The sequence below is a fragment of the Helianthus annuus genome, chromosome 5 (genome assembly GCF_002127325.2).
Source record: "Helianthus annuus cultivar XRQ/B chromosome 5, HanXRQr2.0-SUNRISE, whole genome shotgun sequence".
Classification (NCBI taxonomy): domain Eukaryota; kingdom Viridiplantae; phylum Streptophyta; class Magnoliopsida; order Asterales; family Asteraceae; genus Helianthus; species Helianthus annuus.
In genome coordinates, this window is record NC_035437.2 from 55,969,815 (window position 1) to 55,977,277 (window position 7,463).

The 7,463-nt window shown below is 35.4% G+C and overlaps 1 long non-coding RNA gene across 3 annotated transcripts; it reads right to left on the reverse strand.

The window, feature by feature from the left end:
• Positions 1 to 3,801: 3,801 nt before the first annotated feature.
• LOC110938886 lies at positions 3,802 to 5,280 on the reverse strand. Of its 3 annotated transcripts, none has more exons than XR_002591783.2 (6): positions 5,198 to 5,280; positions 4,979 to 5,108; positions 4,619 to 4,901; positions 4,405 to 4,506; positions 4,206 to 4,322; positions 3,802 to 4,130 (listed from the first exon to the last, which is right to left on the reverse strand). It is a non-coding gene; the product is annotated as an uncharacterized LOC110938886 (long non-coding RNA). The 3 variants fall into 3 exon arrangements; XR_002591782.2 differs by having other exon boundaries at positions 4,609 to 4,901; XR_004892482.1 differs by lacking the exons at positions 4,619 to 4,901; positions 4,979 to 5,108; positions 5,198 to 5,280 and having other exon boundaries at positions 4,405 to 4,582.
• Positions 5,281 to 7,463: the final 2,183 nt, after the last annotated feature.

Consider the following 7,463-nt stretch of genomic DNA (forward strand, 5'->3'; position numbering starts at 1 on the left):
CAGCTTCCAAACGACGGCCCTTTGTTATCCCTCCTCTCTTATGCGGACGACGTCCTATTTATTGGAAAATGGTCGGAGCAAAATGTGGTGACCCTTAGTCGTCTTCTCAGATGGTTAAATCTGGTTATGGGTTTAAAAGTTAACTATCGCAAAAGTAAACTATTTGGGATTGGCGTTGAAGAAGGGGAAGTGGATCGTTTGGCGGCGGTTCTTAAGTGCGAAGTGGGGAGTTTTCTGTTCACTTATCTTGGCGTTCCCATCGGCGCTAATATGAAACGGGCTATGCACTGGAAACCGGTTATCAACAAATTTTATTCTAAACTTTCCAAGTGGAAAGCCAAACACTTGTCGTTTGCGGGGAGAATCACGTTGGCTAAATCGGTTTTAGGGAGTATTCCGGCATATTTTTTATCCATCTTTTCAGCCCCTAAATGTGTTCTAAACAAGCTCGAAAAGATTCGGAGAGATTTCATCTGGGGTATCTCGGATAGACGCAAAAAGGTTGGTTGGGTTCGTTGGGATTTGCTTATCAAGTCTAAAAAAAGGGGGGTATTGGTGTTGGAAATATTTCGGATTTTAATCTTGCTATGCTCACTAAGTGGTGGTGGCGTTTCAAGGAAAACCCGGATCAGATGTGGGCAAAGGTTGTTGCGGCCATTCATCAAAACAGAAATACAGCCCAATTGGTTCCTTTCAAAACTTCAGTCCCGGGCGTTTGGAAAGACATCGGTGCCATGGATTCCAAGTTATCAAAGCTGGGTATCGATTTAAACCAGTGTTTGACTCTGAATAACGGCTCGTGGTCCTGGAGAAACGATGAAGATCAGCTGTTCTCGGCAAAACAAGTCCGAAAGGACTTAGAAGTTGCGAGGTTGGCTGGGATTCCGGATGATCCGTGTTTCAGCTGGAGTACTTGGGCGACCCCTAAAGCAAATTTCCTGCTATGGAGAGTGTTGATTAACCGGATAGCTTCGAGAGAAAACCTGATAAAAATAGGCGTTCAGCTGGATGACGAGTATTGCCCTCGATGCGGTCTGACGTTGGAGAGCAGAGATCATATCTTTCTGAGTTGTATTTGGGCCAGATGCATATGGTGGAATGTTCTTGCTTGGGTACGCCTTAGGTATTCGGTTGAAGTGCATTCGTTTCGGGAGTTTTTAGACTATATTAATTAGAGCCCGGGCAGTAAGATTTGGAAACACATTATCCAGCTGATTATTCTCGCCACCGTTTGGAGGATTTGGAATGCGCGGAATGAGAGTTTTTGAAGGCCGTTTTATTCCTATAAAAACTTCCGTCGATCTTATTAAAGAAGACTCATTCGTTTGGTTAAGCAATCGGGCGAACATTAGAAGACCTTTGTGGGATAGCTGGAAGATGTTCGATGTTGTGAACCTCCCGTAGGTTTCTTGTTTTTCTGTTGTTCTGTTCCTTTTGTTTCGTTTGTTTTGTTTGTTCTCAACCTCTGGCTGGCTCTTTATATATATATATATATAACCTCCTGTAGGTTTCTTGTTTTTCTGTTGTTCTGTTCCTTTTGTTTCGTTTGTTTTGTTTGTTCTCAACCTCTGGCTGGCTCTTTATATATATATATATATATATATATATATATATATATATATATACTAGCCATTTACCCGCGCGATGCAGCGGGAGTGGTGATTTACAATAGGATACTCGTTTCGCGTCAGCTTATCAGTCGTGTCGTGATATATTGTATAGTACTTAAGTTAGTTTTCTTATTCGTGATATGTTGGCACACGTTTTTATGTTAGTTTATCAATTCTTTAGCGATATACCTTTTGTTCATTTTTTTAGCTATAGGTTCTACGTGATCTAACTATGCCTTGAATGTTTTTGGAATTTTTGAACTGAGTACCAAGAAAATTTAAGGTTGTTAGATACGTTTAGCCAATTTGTTAATTATGACTAACTATGTAAAAGGGAAAACTTTTTTTTTTCTAAATACTTAGACGGGTTAATGGCTCAACCCGTTTTTTATACGGCTACAAAGCTAAGAGCACAGTTGGGACTGCGTTCAACTTCTTTAATGCGTTGAGTGACGTGGCATTTGCATATGCGGGCCAACGTGGTGTTGGAAATTCAAGCCACAATTCCATCACCCCCCGAGAAGCCTTCAAAAGGTCATATGTGGAAGGGAGTGATTGTTGCCTATACAGTTGTTGCCTTGTGCTATAACAAAATGGTAAATTAATACTATAATAACTGAGGTCGCAAGCAGTTCTATACTAAAAATTCCTATGCAGTTACAACAATCAAATATAGAGTCAACTAATAAAAGATCATTCACATATGCAGAGAAATCAAAACCACATGAAAATGAATGTTTAATAACACCATTCTATAAATTCTTTTTTTTTTCTTTTCTTTTTTTGATTTTTTTCAGTTCCTGACCAGGCTTAATAGCCAGAAATCATTCTATACATAAAAGATGATACTAATTATTCTAAAACACTCAATCGATTTCGCCTTCTTCCACGTCCATATTTATCTGATGACCTGGAACAACAGTTGGTGGTTCGAGCTCACCATCATTGTCTTTTTCGTGTTCATCATCCTGTTTCATGTACCGATTGAGCTGTTCCAAAGGATTGCTGGACCCAAAGTTAAAACTGTCTAACGCGTCCAGTGACCCATGATAAAGGCTTGTTCCGCATCTGGATCTAAAAGATTTGAAATCTTGCCATTTTCATCTGGCCCGTTAACTCCATCCATTTTCTCCATTAAGTCAGGGGTATTTCTGTCTTTTCAATTAACTTAAAGGTAATTCGGTCATTTCACTTTATGTACAAGTATTCACTTAAAGAGTAATTCGGTCTTTTTCACTTTATGTACGAAAATACCCCCGAATTAACGAAGAAAAATGAAAAGTGTTAACAAGCCGGATAAAATGGCAAGATTTCAAACCTTTTGGATCCAGATGCGAACAAACCAACCTTGGACAAACGTTGCAAAACTGGCCAAAACTCTGGGACAGAAATGGCATTTTACTCTAATGTTTTTATTCGATTATCAAGGTAAAGGTGGATACCTTCAATAACGCCTGACGAGCTACTTCCCTCTCGAGGTCTCTCTTTCGCTTTGCCTCTAACACAGCTTCTGCTTCTGCTCGCCTTCTTGCGTTTTCGGCAGCCTCTGCTGCCACTTGCAACCGAGCTTTTTCTGCTATTATACAAAAACAATGTATGTAAAGACCTAATATCATCCCATAATCATTCAGAAATGTTACAATAATAACTTGAAGATTACAACTATGGTAATGCTCATTTTGTAACTGAATATCTGATGTGCCTAATTTGGTAATTCTAAGGGCCATCATCTTGTACTGCATAATTAAACAAAGTAAATAATGGTCAAAATTATGAATCAAAGTGGTCAACTCAGTTTATATTATTATATCCACTGGGTAAATCAAGTAAAATAGAGAAACTTGGTTAAAAAGGAAACGGATTAAATGGGTGGCAGATGTCGAAAGTCACCTAAAGCGTTTTTTAATGCACACCAATTTATAAAAAAAATATTCATACTATAATTGAAATAATATTAGAGAGTTTAGTCGTACTTTAGTTTGATCTTACTTTACACCCGGGTGTTTCAGGTCAACCGAAACTGAACCGTTTTGACCATTAATAAAAAAGAATACCCTTTCTGACAAGAATACAATAATCACTCGTTTAACCTGTATTGGGAACCAGCCCATGCAAATTAACCCAAATTGACCCGTTTTGGCCAAAATAAAGAATTTCTCTTTTTGACAAGTATAAAGAAATCCTGTCTCATGCAAGTCAACCCAAACCGACCCATTCTCTATGATGAAGGTGGAATGATCCGACATATGCCATATGATTCTGCTTCACTTCATAAGCCTGCTATGTAGTTTAAAGTGTCCTCAAACTCCTGAACCCAAGTAAAAATCATTTATTAATCTAACTGGAATAGTGTAAATCCTTATGAATTGGTCGATTTAGGTTATGGTTTACAGTCGTTACAAGAGGCACCCAGATTTGTCCACTCGGTAAGGTCCATTGGTGGCTAAGGTTTAAGCGAACTTCACCGCATTCGAACATATGTGGATTGATAGCATAACCAAAAGAGCGAAGGCGGAAAAGCTTTAAGAAGAAAACAAAAACCATAAGAATATAATAATAATAATAATAATAATAATAATAATAATAATCACACACCACTGAATAAATGTAACCTCTTTTGTGTAACCGGATAATCGGATCAGCTGCGAATCACGAACTCCTCGTTAGAAAAACACTGCGGCTTGTTCGCTCCTGCAACAGTGGTTTCACAACCTACACGCGCGAATGGGTCTTTATAATATGCTTAACTAATATTTTATTTTATTTTAAGTCAAATGGAGATGATGAAGCTGACCTTCCAACAAGCAGAAAATACGTATGGAACGTTAACTGTATAGTATGTGATGGTCTTCTCCGGGTAGTTGAGATCATCAACAGTCAAGATTGTTTGCAGCAGCTGAAATGCCAAAACATCAAAGTTCGTTAAAAATCTGTGTGTGGATATATGTACCTTTAACCGGTTCAATGTCGAAAGCTTAAGGCCGTTCATATCTAAAACCTTCATGCACTTGCCAATATATTTTCCGTGCCTTTTAGTTGCTTCCGGCTACAATGAATTCAGTAGGGGTGAGAATTTCTAACATGACCCGACACATGAGACGGAAATAATTAGGTTTGGGTTCTCATATCTAACTCGTTTAATAAACGGGCCGTGTTTGGGTTGACATGTGTAACCTGTTTAAGCAAACAGATCGACACGACGACATGCCATCTAACGGATTCTAAATCGAGCTTCAACGCTCTAGAACGTGATTCTCGAGGCCGGTTTTTCGATTGATAATAGCCAAGAACCTGCAAAAAGTATTTAAAATAAATAAAAATTGGTTATACAAAATGCAAAATAATTAAGATTCTTGATTCTTGCTGACCTGTATCCAGGGTGCACCTTTGCTGACATCGTTAAGAGAAAAATCTTGACTTCTCGCTCCAACAAGTTTGGTTTCTTGTAATCTTTTGGGTTCACAAACTTTATAACCCCAAATTTCTTTTGGGTTCAACCTAATATTATAGTGACATTATTATCTGCTAAAGATCTGAAATCTAATGTGATAAGACTAAGCGTAATTTACTGGACTTAATATACTAACCCTCTTTCTATTAGATATATAAACTTGATCAAACTTCCCTTTCCAAGTGATTTCCATCTTTTCTTTTATGTACATGCCTCCGTAGAAGCCTGCATGAAACAACAAAATCTATGAATATCAGTTAATATTACATGACAATCAGATATCTTATAGCACGTTGAATCGATAATTTTAATCATTAAAGCTAAATGCCTACATCATACTCTCCAGAAGTCATATATTTATCGAATAAAGACGGCAAAGGAATTGGAAGTGCGCTATCTTGAAGCAGGCTTTAACCTCACAGATCTGGTGAGAGAGAGAGAAAACGAGGTTACCTTCATCGATCTGGTGAAATCCTCACAGATCTGGCGAGATCCGAGAGAGAGAGGCCTGATGAAGTCACAATCGCCATAGAGAGAGAGAGAGCAGAGGATGAGAGGATGAGTGGCGGACCAAATGAGAGAGGAGAGAAACCCTAGTTTGTGTGTTTAGTTTAGGGGAAAGGGTATAAGTGGAAAGTGAAGTTTTCTGGTGCTTAAAAGACTTGTACATCATGCTTTAGGGGTGTTTTATGGAAATTTTAATGACTTTAAGAAGTCCTTTGGATATGTATATTATATATAGTATAGATATATATATATATATATATATATATATATATATATATATATATATATATATATATATATATATATATATATATATATATATATATATATATATATATATGGTAGGGTTCAAGAGTGAACCATAGTGTTTTTGTGAACAAAATGAACAAATCTTGTCCATTGATTTTGGAGATCTTGAGATTTATAATAATGGTAGTTTTCTAATTATTTATATGTAGAAAATAAATGAAAAGGGCATAAGGGTAAATTGTTAACTAATTCTATTTCCAATTAAATATTTAATTACATTCTCTCTCTTCATTTCTCTCACCAATTAACAAATTTGTTAAATTTAAAATATACACAATTAGTGTTCAGCCAAACTATTTGATACACATACGTATATCAGCTTTTATACATATGCGTACAGGGTAGGGTTCAAGAGAGAACCATAATGTTTTTGTGAACAAAATGAACAAATCTTGTCCATTGATTTTGGAGATCTTGAGATTTATAATAATGGTAGTTTTCTAATTATTTATATGTAGAAAATAAATGAAAAGGGCATAAGGGTAAATTGTTAACTAATTCTATTTCCAATTAAATATTTAATTACATTCTCTCTCTTCATTTCTCTCACCAATTAACAAATTTGTTAAATTTAAAATATACACAATTAGTGTTCAGCCAAACTATTTGATACACATACGTATATCCGTTTTTATACATATGCGTACATATGTAATTCGAGTAATACATATATGTACTTTGAGTATTTAACGCAAGTACATATGTGTATAAACCATTTATTAGTTCTCTTTGTGTATGTTTTATACACAATTACGATTCAACCAAACTGTTTTGTACACATACGTATATCCGTTTTATACACATACGTACACATGTAAACAAAAAAAAAATACACATGTGAATAACAACATTATGAGTCGAATATATTGAACAAAAGATAAAAAAAAATTAAGTAAAAGTCACATTATTATATATAATCTCAGATTATTCATATACTCTATCATTAAACATGAGAGAAACAGATATTCAAGTGAAAAAGATTCAACATGAGAGTAACCGCCTAACTTTTAAAACCCAAAATACCAAACGTGAGTTTAAGGAGAATATTTAAACTTCTTACAAATCCTCTTAACTTGGATATATGACTACAATTTAAAAAAAAAATAATGTCAAATCAAAAGGTAACCACCGTTCTAAACCTCACAAAATTAAAAAAGAAAAGTCAAAAAAGCATATATTATCTATGCAAGCTTTACGTGGTTGTTGTTATTCTTATGAATTCCTCTTCTGAAGCATTTCATCAAAGAACCTTTAGATAATCTGAAGAAAAACAAAATGAAGGTTGATATTCGTCCAGGCGGTTGAAGGAAATAAGAAACTGTCGATTTATATTTTTTTTCTTTGAATATTTGATTTGAATTTTGTTTAATAGGATCAATAAATTGAAATCACAAGAAAATAGGAAATCAGTTACCATGTTTAGTAACTGATTGATTTTGATGAATCTTATTTGATTGGTTTATAATTAAAAAATAAATTTTGTATGGGTAATGAGAATCTTACCCTTAAAATCTTAAAACTAATCAAGGGTTGGGATTTGTTCATTTTGTTTACAAATAAGGTGGAGGTTCACAAATGAACCTAAC